The sequence below is a fragment of the Aptenodytes forsteri genome, unplaced genomic scaffold (genome assembly GCF_000699145.1).
Source record: "Aptenodytes forsteri isolate BGI_AS27 unplaced genomic scaffold, ASM69914v1 Scaffold2, whole genome shotgun sequence".
NCBI classification, from domain to species: domain Eukaryota; kingdom Metazoa; phylum Chordata; class Aves; order Sphenisciformes; family Spheniscidae; genus Aptenodytes; species Aptenodytes forsteri.
In genome coordinates, this window is record NW_008795695.1 from 4222495 (window position 1) to 4239681 (window position 17187).

A 17187-nucleotide genomic window follows, 5' to 3' on the forward strand; every position below is an offset into this window, starting at 1 on the left:
AGATATGTTTACTTCCCAATACTGTTTAATGCTATTCAAATGACTGTGTAGTATAAGTTAAATGGTAAATGTGCTACTGATCTCTTATAAGTTGTCATATAAGATGAAGCACACTGAGAAATGCAAAGGGCCTCCTTCTTATTCTGTCACCTTTAATTTGATTAGAAATTTAACACTGCAAATAAAAGGTAAGCTTTAATTTACTGGCTCAATTCACTTTGTTGGAAAATTAAATCATCTGGGAGTCTACATCTGCAAAATAAAATTTATTATCTGTAATTAACTAACCTTTAGAAAAGCCCTTTTTTAATTTCCTCCTGTCAATGTACCGGGAAGATGAAACCATAACAAGTGTCAGCAGAGGAGCGACTACGTCAGAATAAGAGCTCCTGCAAACGTTCGGTGGATAATGCAGTTAAACCTTCAATTAATGAGAGTTCAGTCATTGCATGATCTGTATTTAGATGCAGAGAGTTAAATCATTGTTATGCAATTGCATCAGAGAATAAATAGTACAACTTATGATTATTTCAGATAGACAGCACTGCATGAATGTAGAATTCACTGCATATTGTTTTATGCCTTTTTACGAAAAAACTCAAAGTACTCCCAAGTTTAACAAAAAAGTCTCCTAATTTTGCATTCTTCAAGTCTTTTGGTAGAAGCAACCAGGGATTTGTAGAGAACTCGGACAACGAAATCTCTTTTGTCAATCTCTACCCTGAACTTCTCTATTTACAGAGTAGCAAACCACAATGAGGTCTGCTAAAAGTGTTAAATCACTACAGAAGATTTGAAAACATGCAACCCCTGGTCTTTCAATTGGGTAGAACATAGGTGAAATCAGTGTTCTTGTTTGTCATTGTAAAAATAATTTTTTTGCTCTGAAATCAGCAACTAATGCTGGACAACAATATCACTGTGTTTATTCTCAAAGGGGGAATCCCTACAAACATAATATGACGAACTTCGTTGTAATTGTTTAAATGGGGATTTACACTGCAGTTTACCTACCTTTTTCTCAAAGGTTTTTTTAAGTAATTTCAGACAAATAGTTTTTATTTAGAAAAACTAAGTACAATGTGAAAAAGCACAGAGATGTTCTGTTCTCAGATATGCGTCAAAGGTAGAAATATTCAATATACAGGTTCATACTACCTCATGTCTTGGAAAAAATTCTGCCAAATGAGGGACCTCTCAAGGATATTCTAATCATTGTCGAGATGGGCTATACCTCTCCTTCAAAGAAAACCTGAGGCAATCTTATTATAAATCCATTGATCTGGGTATTCACAAAGACTACAAAATATATACAACAGACCATTGTGTCTCCTCTCCTGTTACTGTATTGCCTCCGAAAGCAATGAGAGTGCTGGGTGCAATTTAACAAAGTCAGGACGAACCAAGATGATATCTAATAAAGGCAGTGTTTTGAATAAACTTGAGAGTCTGTGTTTGCAGGCATAAAGAGCAATGGGTTGGGATTTAGATTAGCTAACAAATGAGACAACCAGGGGTTAGAGAAAAGGATCATTTTTGTAGACAGCCTGGATTTTAATGAGGCCAACAGAAAGACAGCCAAGATTACCAAGCACTATGGAGTCTGCTTGTACCATCCACAATGAAAGGAAAAGAGCACGGCTTCAAAGGCAAGAACAAAAGTTCAGAGTATATAATCTGTATATACTATCTTCTCTCTCCCTTTTTTTGAACAACCACTATAACAAGCATGTTTATGCATATTTATTTTTAAGAAAACAACTTTTTTTTTTTTTTTACTTTAAGAGAAAAAATCTCTAGGGTTGCTGGAATTTCTGTGCTAATACAGGATTGCCATATCACGCAACAACAGAAAATGGTAACAAAACGCAGTACAAAAGCATACCTTTGGATTACTATTGGGATATGCTTGTGAATATTTACTCACTCAAACTGCAAGCTTGTATTTCTGGTTTTTGTTTTATGTTCTTGAACTCCTTCTGGAATTGCATAACAACTCAGTTGTTCCATGTTGCACTTCTTAAATAAAGAACTAATTTATTTTTATTCTGACAGCTCAAAATACCCATTTTATTGTTACTTTTTTAGATGTTCCACACTTATAATTGTGACGTTCATTTCTGGTTTTCCCCCTGTTACATGTTCCATTGATGTTTCATGTGTCCACATCCTCCCTGCTTACTTCCCCAATTCTGACCCAAGTCGTGACATATTGTTATAAGTAGTAACACTCTAGATGCTGAATCAGTTTAAATGTACCAAGTCCAATACTCCAGGAGGACTAAGGATGTTGACTGACCATTAACAAAGCAATACAATCTCTTTGTGAAATCAATGTTAGTAAAAACTTTTGGTATATGGTAATTTCTCATATATTCATTACAAATATCTCCTAAGAGATTCATACACACGTGAAAATTTTGCAAATGGGGGCTGCATGTGATAATTTAAAAATATTGGCGACAGGAATTAGGAAGGAGTGAGAGTTACATGGTTTTGCATTCTTTGACTGGGCTCACACAGTGTAGTGAATGTGTGTAATGTACTTGAAATACATGATGCATTTCCATTTCCCTTAAAGTCTAAGATGGACCTCAAACTCCCATATCCTTTTTCAATGACCACCATCTTGTTGAGACTCTATGGCATTTATACATTTTCTTTCTAAAGGTAAAATATTTTCAAAAGTTACTGTCAAATATATCCTGACTAGTGACCTGTGCAAAGGATTTGCAGCCTTCATTTTTTTACTGAAATATCTCTTTCTTCCAGTGAATAATAGTCTCATAAAACTAAAATCTAATCTTAAACTATTACTGTCTAGTAAATATCAAAATATGTAGTAACCAAAGTAAAAAAAAAGTTCATTTTAACCAGAGGCCTTATTTATATATGTGACCAATAAGTTTATTAACAACAGACCTAGCATTTAACAATGCCTTGATGACTTCTTTTGAATTTTGGCAATACTGTGTCATTGACCTAGGAGTAAAACTCCCTGATGAAATCTGAAATTTAAGTTTCAGTAAAATTCTTCCTTCTAAATTGGAATATGTTTGCTATGAATTCAAGTTTTCATTACATGAAACAGGGAAGGAGAAATCCTGCTTTAGAACTCGATTACAATAAGGATTTGTTTAAAAATTATCAGATAATACTTCCACAATCCAAATATTTTATCCAGTAACTTTCTGGAGCAATATCAGAAGGGGCAGCAGCAACCTGTGTGCTGTCTGTGGAGATACTGCCAAGAGACACAGAACTTTAAGAATCCTGATGGCTGACACCTGCATCAAAATTTGTTCTTCCACTTCTTATTATGCAAAACAAGGAAGGTAATAGTTTACCAGCTGCAACAGCAACGGTGTTGCAGACCCCAAAAGTTTTCAACCTGTAACAGCCAAATGAAGCAGAGCAGAAACAAGACCGACAGTATGTTTGCCATCTCCAAAAATATGGAAACTGTGTTGTTTTTATCAGTTCTTAAGTTAAACTTGCTAAGAGAAACAATGAGGAATTAAATTTGTAAAGAGTATAAGATGTTCCTTGCATGGATTTACACAAGTCATGGCAAGAATAGTGACAGATAGTCTAATAGTAATAGATAGTATAAGTATCATTGACTTGCTTTTTGAAAAATTAGGACTATCAGTGAGAAAACAAATACAGTTTTTATTTAATTTTATTAATTCTCCTCTTAAAATGGACCACACAAGATACCCACAATAAAGTCAATAAAGCCACAATAAAGTAAATTATTTTTCAGTAAACTTCATCTTTGTTATAAGATCTCTCTACCACAAACCTGGAGAAGCACATCCTCACATTAAGGCAAGATTTTCAGACTGGTCATGTCAATAGGCTGAGTCAGTGCTCATTCTTTGAATTTTTAGGCAAAATTATTGTAAGGAGTCAAGAATCATAGAATGGTTTGGGTTGGAAGGGACCTTTAAAGGTCATCTAGTCCAACCCCCCCTGCCGTAGGCAGGGACATCTTCAACTAGATCAGGTTACTCAGAGCCCCGTCCAACCTGACCTGGAATGTTCCCAGGGATGGGGCATCCACCACCTCTCTGGGCAACCTGTGCCAGTGTTTCACCACCCTCATCGTAAAAGTTTTCTTCCTTATATCTAGTCCAAATCTACCCCCCTTTAGTTTAAAGCCATTCCCCCTTGTCCTATCGCAACAGGCCCTACTAAAAAGTTTGTCCCCATCTTTCTTATAAAAGCATGGCCTCCTCTTCTAGGATCTTGATAAGACTTCTAACCAGCTAAACCTATTAGTTTTAATTTGAAATTTTCCCCTCCTTGAAGGATACAGATCCCATTTTTGTCTCCATGGACTGAATCAGCTTCTGACACAAGCTCTATAATACATTCAGAAGTTATTGCAGATCTGGTCTCAAAAGAAATGCACAAATAAGAGATAGTGCTACTGTCACCAATCAAGGAAGTCCATATTAAAGGTTAATATCCAGTGTAAAATATATATATACACCCTGGTCGCATAAATATTCCAACAGTTCGGTCCCTTCAAGACTGCCTGGTATTGCCATTTCATTACTGTGTATGACTTTCATTGTCGCACTATGTTATGAACATGAAAATACTTTCATTAAGAGTAAATTTTCATGAAAGAGCTTAAACTGCATATTTAATGCACAATTTGTCAGGCTCATTTAGAATCCTGCTTTCAGTGGTTCAATCATCACCATGTATACATAAAATGCATAATTTAATTTAATTACTTTTGATTGCTTAATGAAAAATCCAATGGACATTTTGAACGTCACAGCTATATAATGAAAATTATTTGTACAGTTTTTATTAACCTTCATAGTTAAAGATGATCAAGTTTTGTATTATACAGGAAAAAACTAAATTTAATTTCTCCTTCAGGCAGGAAGAAGCAGGTATTCCTATACACCTGGTATTCCTACACCTAACTGCTACAAATTATTAATGTAAGAGTAAAAGCTCATTCCTTTTCTAGAGAATTTTAGATAAAAAGCAACTCTTCCACTTTTTTTAACATATATTTATCAAATTTTAAGGTTGAAACAGACAGTTAAATCATGGTTGTCTGCAAATGACAGTTCATTACTTTACTTACAATTTGTCTGTGAACTGAAACAAATATCATGTGATTGCCAAGAAATATCCAAGACTACTATTGCTAGTCTGAAAGGCACCCTGTCTTTACTGAAGACATCAAGATATGAAGCATTTCTTTTGGTATGTTCTCCAGTGCTTCACACTTGCAACAAATAAAAGCTAAATAAAAAAGATGTCATGCCCATATTCTAACTCAAAGTTACATGGTTTCAACTGCCAAGTTTTGATTAAGGATTTTTTTTTTACTTCCCTCTTTATATATGAATGAAATTACAATCCTTCTCTGAAATAATTTTTTAGTTTCATAACCAGTAAGCTTAGTCATTTTTGTAAAATGCTATGTATAAATAATGAAAATATCTAACATAATTGGAGTTTGTACAAGCAGGATTAACATGGTTTTTGTTAATTTTTAAAATATCTATGGAATTAAAAAAGCTAACTACTTTGCAAGTCAACTTTGCTGGTATTACATTATGAAATCATCTTTTTCCCCCACTAACGCCCAAGTGTATTTGGATAATGAAAACAGCTTTGGGTTTCAGAGAAAGTATTTCAAAGGAAAATATAATTTGTGATCAAGCAGCTGGAACTTGCTTATTGAAAGCTGGATTATGTTTGACATTTTTAGTGTGGCTTACAAGAACTGACAGTGTCATGAGAGCTGCTACAGGAACATAAAATGCACATTAAGTTTTTCTGCCTAAGAGTAATCTACTCTTTTGATCAAGAAAATTTATAAACTGTCTCTGGACTTGATTAATAGCAGACGTAGACAATCTGGAAAGTTCCCCCATGAGTCCATTATTGACCAGCAACATAGGTACCACCCATACTTAGAGTGTACTTTAAGGGCTTAACCAATTAAAGATAGGAACGCACACACTTTCATGATAGCAAGCACCAGCATTTGCAAACTGGTGATCTTATAAAGGCTGGAAACGGCAACTTTTTCTTGTGACTAGATTTAGAACTTCATATCAAGCAAGAAGCAGGTGAGGCATGACAACACTCTTAAATTCACTTGGTTTTCATCACAATGCACATTCATGCATTTTCTGGAGAGCTATAGATATATTCAGTGAGACACTGCCTCTCCCTCAGGCCCTGGAGCATACAATTCCCTTGCAACACCTTCAGCTAGTGTCCTTAAGGACAGAAAGCCTACTATGCATGTGTGCTTATGCAGGAAAATGATCCAGATAATTGGAGTTATAGCTAAGGCAGGACAAGAAAGACTCATCTCATGCTGACTGGGATAAAAACCAGCTGCCATGATGATAGCAATCACCTCTGCTGTCTCCACTGTAGCAGAGGGACCACAAGTCTGTGGCAACAGTTATAGCACAAGAAAGCCTAAAACACCAAAGCCTTAACAGAAAGCAGAGGAAATACATTCCCTTTAAATAACACATCTGTTTCAGTATCCCAGGCACATTAGTCATGTCACTAAAGTGGATTTGATTTGAGAAACAAAAGTAAAATCCCATCCAAATTAAAGAAGACTCACAAATTAATATACAAAATACACACATGGAACAGTCTAGGAGAATTGCTTTTCCTAGTACAAAAATATTTATAGAGTATAGTTATACAGCAAAGTACATTACACTTGTAACTGTTCCTAAAATGCAGAACCTAATCTGTGGTGTATTTTTGGAAGCTCAAATTACTTTCCACTTATTCTCCTATGACTGAATTTATTTCTGGTATTTTTCTTGTTATGGAAGATAAATCTGTACCAGGGGAACAGGGGTATAAGGAAGGACAGCCTGAGACCAATAAACTAAACAGCTAGAGATGTTTACTAATAAAATTATCATCCTTAGAGTTACAAGATATTAAATACTTGCTATTACTCTTATTTTAAAAGTATTATTTATATACTGCAGAGGACATATTGACAATTCCTTAATTTTTTCAAATGTAATTTCTGAAGTCTGATTTTTACTAGTGTCAGCTGCTATCTGTGTTATATTTAAGCTTTTCCCTTCTTTGCGTTATATTGATTTAGTAGTAAGGAAGAATTAAGTCCTTATTCTCTGCACAAAGCAAGCCCTACAACATCAGTGGCAGTATCAAGTCTGTATACTTTTTTGTCAACATGCTTCTGCCAGGTTCAGCTCAGCAAATTCTACATTATTAATGAATAAAACCATTAATGATCTGAATTGATGACTCACCTACATAGGTATTCCCTGACTGTTCCACTAGACTACCAACATTCCTGTTAATTGTGGCCATGTTTATTTTACAAGCACATCTGTCCACTAGGAAGTGCCCTGACACCATGGGCTGGTCACAGAGCAGCCACCAGCTCCTAGTCCTTCCTGTTTGCAAAACGTTACTCCCTCTGCATTTGCAGCTCCAAGTTCCTGTTCCTTGAATGGGAAGTTCCAAATTCCTCAGACCTTTTACCTGACTTCATTTTTTTCCTATTAATTCAACGTGAGTGAAGCTATGAGAAAATTATTCTATAGTGCAGCTTAAGTGGTGATTATGACAAAGGTTTTCAGGTATCTGTAAATAACATAATGTAATGCCAAAATTAAAATTACTAATATCTGCTGCCTGAATGTGGATAAGAGATTATTAGTGTTTGGCAAATGGCAGCTTAATCAGTTCCCACCATCTGTCCCCTTGCAGCAGCTGCCACCAGGAGCACCTGCACAGGCAAGGCTCTGCAGTCTGCTCAGCACTGGCCCACGGGCAACGGGGAGAGTGAGGTCAGTGGCTTCCTTGCAGTCCCTCCTGTTCTCCAGGCAGCCGTAACGTACAGGCAGCGAACAGGAAGGACTTGGGTTCGGTTCCTTACAGCATTTGTCTGGCAGTACAAGAGCGCCCTTGTTCTTCTCCTTTGCAGCAGTTAGAACAACTGGTGGTTTTCAGCCCAGTTCCTGTGGCAGCTTCTAAAAAAGCAAGATAAAACACAAGCCTTTGAAAGCAAACTTGAAGAGGCTGGTTCACAGAATCTCAAATCTTAGATCTCATTATAAAAACTATTAACAGATAAAAACTTGAGTGGGTTAAACCCTACCCCAGTTACCTTCTCCTGGGATTCTTTTGCTACCTAATGACTACACAAAGGATCTCAGACAAAAGCAGACAATTATTTTTCCTCCCTTTTCTGGTGGGGGATTAGCAGATAGCAGCAACACATTTCGCTGTGACTGGATCTTCCTTTTGACTGGATATTTAAAGGGAAAGACATCAATAAATGACAGCGCTTAAAATAAAAGCATTAAATATTCATAGCAGAAAATCCATAAATCTAGGCATAATCCATGCAAAGGCCATTTTGATGTTTGTTTTAACATGGACCTACGAAAGCATAAAGTATGCCCTTACTGCCCATATCCTTAATGCAGAAAACAGCTTCTGGAAAAACATCACTAGCTTTGCCATGTAATTACATCTGCTATCTCACTGCACCAGCCTGCAAATCTATGCAAGCTTTAGACAGAGGTTACTCCGAATAAACAAGATACAGACTCTTTTAAGTACAGAGAAAGCTTGGGAAGCAACTTGTCACCTCTGACTCAAGATCTCTCTCCCTGGTTGTACTGACCCAAGAGCAGTGTACTGCCCCAACATGTAGCAGTAGCTAAACTACAGTGTTTGACCAGTTATAGATTGTTTTTTCATTGATATTTTGCTAGTTTCTGTGCAGATTGAACTAAGTCTTCAGACTGTGGCTTACGCTGTAACTTCTTTTAAAACATTTAGGTCTAGTAAATACAGGTATTGCAGCATAGCAACTTACAATGATAATAACAGAAGCTTTGATGAAGAAGCGAACTATTTGTCCTATCACGGTTTTCTTCAGTGATTATCTGAAAAGCATTAGCCCCGAGTAAGAGCAACCAAGTCATGAGTACTCCTTCCTCCTGGCTTTAAAATTTCATTTCTCATAAGACAAGGGGCATTAGGAGCAAAAGTAAATATTTTAAAAGCTACAAGGATGATTTCAGGTAAAACTGGGACATGACAAAGAAACAGAGTGTTTCAGAAAGGTTCTAGACTTGATCAGAGAATAAGCAGCTTTTTTTTTTTCAGTTGTATTAACTAGCTTTTCTTCCACACAGTACCAATCTACAGAACAATTTTTCTTTGTCCAGACCCACCATAAATCACCATAAATGCCTAACTTATTGGAAATAGGGCTCAATTTAGCTTGTAAATAAAGATTACAAAGGCAAAGTAAGGCACAAAAACATAATTATAAAATATACTAGCATGTGGAAAAAGAAGATTTAACCTTATTAAAATATCATTCCTGGGCATTAGTAACAGTTCTATAATTAATAACAAAACAGTTGACTGCACTAAGCACTATAACAGAAATTAAATTTCCATTTATGTATAATAATAATAAGGTTCCACAAAAAGATTGGGGGGTGGATTTTTTTTATTTTTATTTACCCTGTACTGAAGATTACATAGTTTTTGTAGATTCATATTCAGAAATATAAATATGTTTGGTTGTGTAGAATAATTCACTGAGTAACATCACTTTACCCAAGACTGCAATTATGGTATGAAATGGATGCAGTTTCTGTTTTGCCATCATAATAGCCAGGACACTTGAGCCATTTAACATCTAAGTGAGCACTGAGGAAAATAAAAGCTTCATTTCTCAAAAATAAAGTGTGGTAAAAACTGACAAAATAATTAAAGTTTACATTTTTACATTTTTAATATGCAGCATATTTTTCCCCTAGCAATAAAATTATTCTATGTGGAGTTGTCATGGCATTTGATGAGAGCAGAAGTGCTACCCTGAAAGGGCTATTCTGTTTTACTGAGAAAAGACATTTAAGACTGAAGCAGAGCAGTGGGAGCAAAAAGAGTACTTACAAAAAACTTCTCCAATTTGAGCCACAGACTAGCATTACTTTTTTTTTTTCTGTTAAGTTGTCACAATAACACTCTATTTTAAGAGTCTAAGATTTATAAAGTTCTAGCGGGCTACACAGAATCTTTACTTTCATTCCCTTATGACATGCATAGGTTGATACATCAGATAGATGTTTCATGAGAAATAATATATTTTAAGTGTTTTGTTATTTACAGATATGTTCATATCTTACATGGAAACCATTTCAGAAGTGTCTGAGTAATAGATTAACTACAAAAGAATATGGACAGATGCAACAAATCCCCAATGTAATGAATAACGTCACTTATGTGCAAATCTTTTCAGAATTGGTCAAATATACAAAAGGTAAGTTTCTGGGCGTTGGGGGCAATATTTGGAAGATTTTTCAGAGACCACCAAGTTAGGTCAGCTCGCACTGAAATGCTGCCCTTTTCCAGATCTCCATTTTACTCCAACTTCTTCTTTCAATCCACTCCATTAATTTGGACAAGTTTTTCTCTTTCCTGTTTCACATCCCAGCTCCCCCCCACATTAGGGAAACTGCATAACACTTACCTGCCTTTGATAAGTATGGAGGGCAAGCATTACATCACTGCTAAGTATTAGTATTGTATGAAAGAAACCAGCAAGCAAGAAAACGATCCTCACTTTCTTAAAAAAAAATAATCTGTCTTCACAGGTTAGACATCCACATTACAGTAGAACTTTACGTATTAATCACATCAGCATTTGTGAGCAAGGATATTCTAAATAGATCACTCAGTATAACTTGGAAGCTGCTTAAATTGGACTTGAATGGATTAAAACACAAGTTTATTATCATCTCCGGTGACATACATGCAATGTTTCTCTTTAGTTACTAGTGCTTCAGATGACATAAAAAAAGTAAAGCGGAAAAAGGAGGATTGGATGATAACTTCCTGGCAGGTACTGTGCTATTTTTGACAGGCACCCCTGACTCTACACACTGTTCTACAACAGGTGTGTGTTGCTGAGCAGTATCCCAGAAAGGTGAAACAAATAACAGGAAAAGCAGCCATAAATGTTTTATGTCTAGCAAACTCATCTTAGCTGGTAGCTAAGAATCTGCAAAGAGGGTGAGAGCAGTGGGACTTACATGCTTTCAGCTATGGGGAAGGCAAAGGGAAGATAAATTTTGTTAAAATCCTAGCACATACTGTAGTTCTCTTGTAGGTATCTTCCCTCGGACACTTTCCTTCACTTTCTTTGAGAGCTGTAGATCACACCAGTTTTAGAGAGGACATTGAAATTACAGTGCTTCCTCTTCACCACTAGAATATTTTCCAACACTGCTAAATTGTTTATGTCGCTAATTCACAAACTGCAAACATGGACAGCTTAGGAAAAAAAATTCTTTCCCCCTTCTAAAATTTCATCCAGACTTCAGCTCTAGACTCCTTCCATAACCCCAGCCAGCTTCCTATTATATCTCCTAGCTTCCTACAGAAGGACCCTGTAGGTCCCTGTGAGCCTCAGCTTCCCTAGTCGCCCTGTATTTTACCTCAAAACCCAGTCCGCTTTAGCTCTCTTTTCCCTCCCTTAGCCAGACAACTCAGGTGCCAACTCCCACTAAATTATTTCAGTTGTTGTGAAAGAAGTAGAGAAGTGAGCATGCAGCAGCAGGGGAGGCTACTGTGAGCGAGCCGATTAGCAGTATCTTACATATGAACAAGGTGGCAATTCCTGCTGAGTTTATGCATGGATGGTAGAAATAATGGCTGGTATTGGGAACAGAGGCAGCCTGCCATTCCTTGTAACTCACCAAGAACTGCAAACAAGCACAAAGTAGGCACATGAAGAAATATGAGGGAGTACGTCCCAGAGTTTGTAGAAAACAAGGAGCAAGAAACTGCTCCCATCCCATCGATAAGATACCAGATTGAACACCATCCTATATGAAGCCAGTGCCAGAGACAGCAGCTCTCAACAGCTGCTCACATTGTTTTTGTACACACTGCTGTGCATGACAAAATTCTGAGTTGCAGACTGCATTTTAGGACTGCTGACAGTCTTGAGACAACATAGGTGCTTGGTGTCAGAGCGCAGCAAGATCCAGCTGCTCCCCAAGGGAAGGTGAGGGAGTCAAGGGGGACCCTAGGGCTGGCAGGGTATATCTTACTGTACCCAAGCAAGGTGAGAAGGAAATGGTAGACAGGTCCAACCAAGAGTCCAGATCATAAAGCAGTGTCATGCATATGAGGCAGCACCAAGGCCAGTAAGTCAGTCCACATGCTGAAGCCCAACTCAGCAGGGCCTATGGCTAGACAAGGGTGCAGTTGTAGCATATCTGAAAACCAATACCCCTCCCACATAGCCCAGAGACTAAAAACTTAGGGTTGAGCTTAAATAGTGGTCCCTGACCCATAGGTGTGGGTGGGGGCTTCAGGTGAGGCTGGTCAGGGCCATTAATGCTTATTAGTCCACTCAGAGCTCTGACATTTGGTAGTACCAACTGACTAGGCTTTCTCTTCAGAAGCCTCCGAGAAGCAGGAAAAGGGGAGATTTGGAGGGGTTTTTTCCAAGACAGGTATAATGTATCATCATTAGAAGTATCAAAAGATATAGAGACTAGGGTTAAAGCAACAAAATCTGCCCATTTATTAGCTTATGTTCCCTGTCCATTTCAACTGGATGCACAGCCCTAAAGGGAGCAGGCCTTAACCTCTCTCTATCTAATTTTTACCACTGGTGAAAATCAGTAACCATTACCCATTGAAAAGGCCGTGTGCTTAGGATTTTAAAACTTCTTTGCTTGCCCAAGCGCCTGCATGCAGGGCAGACTGATTACACGTTTCTCAAGAGGACGCTTGCTGTAGTCTTTCGGTACCAGAATCAGAATTTCTTTCATTAACCAACAGGCATTTAAATTTCCTTCAGGCACTAATGAAGTCCCTTCAATCCAAAAGCTAGCTCAGACTGCTTTTAAGTCCTAGTGAGAAACTTGTTCATCATGCCTATCTATATAAACATTAACACAAGTATTTCCCACTTTATTTGCAAACAACTTCTTCTCTCTTCCCATCTACATCCAAACTTTTGAGCTTAAGTCAGGTTTCACCTTTCCTTCCTCCCCCATAGCAGTATGTTTTGGTGAGGACACACTTCATCTATACTATCAAGGTTCAATGCTTTACAATCATCATTTTTGCTTGGCAACAAGAATGATAATCTATGAAAGATTGTACTAATCTATAAAATGCTACTGCATTTTTTTCTAATTTAATTAATATTGGTTTTCAATCCTAGCACACTTTATACTTTCCTTTTAGTATTTTCTTTAAATAAAATAAGTAAAATTACACATTGGTGTGTAGCCTGACTTTCCGTTCTTTCAGAAAGCAAGCAATAGAAGTAAGCATATTTGCTGGTGCCTCCTTAGTTTTTAGGATTTTCATTTGTAGTGTCATTCAAAAAGATCAGGAAAAGCTACTTATTGCCCATTATAAAGAAAGTATTGAGAAAACTATCCTACTTAATGGGAAGTCATCTGATATTTTAAAGAAGCCCAGATTATCTATGAAGCTTTGAGACCCTTAACACTTGAGGATTTTACCTTTCATTTCTAATGTCTCGTTTCAACCCTCTTGACGAATATTTTGAATGCTTCTTACTTTATAAAACAAACCCGCTTAATGCCTTTGTGATAACTTTTCCTTGGTCGAGAAGACACTTAGCCTTTCTAAACTTGATTTTTTCCATAAAATTGTGAAGAGGAGCTGGCAGTTACAACCTGTTATTATATTTGGAAAACATAGTTGCATTTTAAACCACATCAGTGAGTGGTATTCAGAAATTTGAATCTCCGCTTTAATTTGGAGGGGAAGGATATATAGATAGGATGAAAGGCAGCAGGAGAGAAAGTGATCATTTATAATCTTGCAGGCCAGACTTTTACTTTCCATTGAACCCAAATATGATACACTCACTTCCCATTCATTTTGTGGAACTCTGTATTGAAGAGATTTATGTATTGTTCATTTCTCCAATCTTTTATAAATTCTCAACCATAACTGTAAACCAGATTAAAATTAGCCATCTTCCGATTTGTCCTACCATGTAAATGCTTGTTAGTTTTATTGATTGTATTACATAGAGTTTATATTGCCTTGGCAAATAGTTTACGGGGACTATAAAATAAGCCCTAGAATAGGCCATGAAAATGTTCCTGCAAGTCAAGCTTCATTGCCTACTAGAAAATGCACTTGTAATGTACATTACATATATCCAGAAGATAGGAGCACAATTTCTATAAACCTTGATAGACTTTAATGCAAAATTAACATTTTTTTGAATGGGAGACGGATTCAAAAGCAAGACAATGACCAGTTCAGATTCATTCCTTAAAGAGCACATTTGACATTCCCATGGTTTTTAGATTCCATTATTCAAAAACTTTGTTTTACTTATTTATACATTACATATATCCAGAAGATAGGAGCACAATTTCTATAAACCTTGATAGACTTTAATGCAAAATTAACATTTTTTTGAATGGGAGACGGATTCAAAAGCAAGACAATGACCAGTTCAGATTCATTCCTTAAAGAGCACATTTGACATTCCCATGGTTTTTAGATTCCATTATTCAAAAACTTTGTTTTACTTATTTATTTCCTGCTGTTACTTCTTATTTATTATATTTCAACTTGCTACCTTTGCTTTTGCTTTAAAAAGAAGTGGGGGTGAGAATAGAGGGAAGGCAAAATTGGCTGATTGGAAGACAGCCTTTCCAGATTCAGATGATCCTCTTCCCCATTCTTGGGAAAAAAAATTGCAGAGTTACTCTGCTTTTCAGGACTGACGGATATTTAAATTCTAATTAAGAATTAAAGGACAAACAATTTCTTTATGATCTTCTCCCAATACAAACTTCTCTCTATTTACATAAGTGTGACTAAGAAGTGTTATTATTTATTCATGTGTCTCCTAAAATCTGACCTGAGTAGTTTAGGAATACATATTCTAAAGAAAGACAAACAGTCCACTCTCAACTCAGAAGATTCCACGAGCTTGCCAAATATCCTCTTCATTAATCCTTCAACTGAAGTCCCTACTTCCTTTGACTAACCTGAGGTCTGCTGAGCATGGCCCTCTCGCCATGGATGGCAGATAGGGGAGCACAGCTCTGTAATGCCACTAATTTCTCTCTGTCCCTCTACCCATTTGTCACCCTGACCTTGGCTGCAGTCATTTCTGCTGTGGCGGCGTCTACATACATATATAGCCATTCTGTCTAGTCCTCTGACCACTGTAGTCAGTTCACCACTTTCTTCAGATCTGTTTCAAACTGGTGATCTGACGTTGTCTGTCAACACTTCTGTTCTCACTTCTTTCTGCTGTACAATAATTCACATCTTAAATCCCCTTTGGTTCCCTTTTTGCTTTTTCTTTTTTTCCATCCTTTCCCATCTTACACTCCTTTTTCCTGTTATTTGAGGTTTCAAACTTCCTACCTGTTGATATTTGTCAAATGTAGTTTCCACTTGGAACAGCCTGATTTTTTCAAGCTATCTAGGCCTAAATAAGAACGACCAACTCTCTCTCTTTTGCTGTTAACTGGTATCCCTCAGAATTTACAGGTAATATTTGGTGTCTCAGACTCTCTTTAGGTTAGGTTCCACAATGCAGATGCATAGGCTGAATAATATAAGGGGAAGAAATTTTCTTCACTCTGTGAAGTGCTAAATATGATAAAAAATGATAAAATCATACAAAACAGCCTGAAGATGGTAGTGAGAGGGTATGTGTGGTTAACACGAGCATTTTACATTCCAGCTGCTGCCTCATTTCCTATGTAAAACTGGCAAAATGCATCTCCATAGGGACTTATAGGGATCAGTACATCACAAGAAGCCATTGTGATTTAGGCTGGCTTTAAAGACATGAAAAATGTTCTTGCTTCTGTCTGCAAAGAACATGCACTGGTATTCAGGGCCAGCAGTAATGTGGTTGATGGAAGGGCTGCAAAGGAGGTGGCAAAGGAAAATGACTTGAAGAGGGAGGCAGTTTGAATTGAATTAAATTTGGCTGCAATAATTGTGCAGTTCAGTGGTTGTACTCTGCCTTCCTTTCCAACAGCCTAATTCTTATTCTTCAGATGCTTTTGCCTCCTGTTTTTATAACTGCCTTTCAAGGGACACTCATTCCTGTCATTCATTCTGGACGATGGTAACTAGCTTTTTGTTTCTGTCTATAATCAGCTGCGCTGGCTGTCATTACACTGCTGTACTGCTAGCAAAGCACCTTTCTTCATGCCATTGCAAACCACTGTTGTAAAGAGCAAACCACTGCAAACTGCACAGTGATGCTTACACTTTTGACATTAAACTGCAGTTTTTTCAAGACCATTTGTTTATTTGTGCTGTTAACCAGATAATGTTCTAGCAAAGTGCTGCAATACTGAAATGTCAATGATCATTTATGAACCACACTGAGATTCCCTAAATGAATGCAAGCAGTGCAAAGTGATTTGTATGCAAAACATATGTTGCCTAAACAGATTCATAAATTCAAAGCGCATTTAATCAATTAGTTATATTTGATTCACCAGCTGTTAAAAAGTTTCCTTAATGATATCAAAAGCAGAATAAACAATGCGTCATAAATTTCATTTTTTCTAAATTAAACAGATACAATATAGTACTTTGTATCTCAAAAAATGAATGAGAAATTCATATCAAGGAAAGAGCATCTAAAACTATGTCTTATTTCTTTCTGTGATTTGTTTTCCAAAATGGATGTTATACAAGATAAAAATTAAACATTTGTCTTCTATATAGATAACATTCTAGTAGGCATTAATAAAGTTCTTTTCCAGATTAAAAAGAGAAAGCTACTGTTTATTCAAGTCCCTTCAATATTAATAGAGTTACCCTGTAAATATATTTTAGCATTAAATGAAAATGAATAATCTTTTCCATTAAAAGATAAATAATTAGATATCAGAATTGCTACAGATTGTTCATATAAGTTTGGTTTAGCATTTTTTACTCTCCAGTTCCCAGTAGTATGCAACAAAGCTATCTTAGTGGAGTTTTTAAAATAAAAAGATAAAATCACCACTCAACATTTTTGTATTCTTTATGCTACTATTCAAGATGGGAATGTGGAACATGTGCAGAAGAAACTGTTGACTTCGACAAATAAATTGAATTAAAAATCCAGAATTAGAA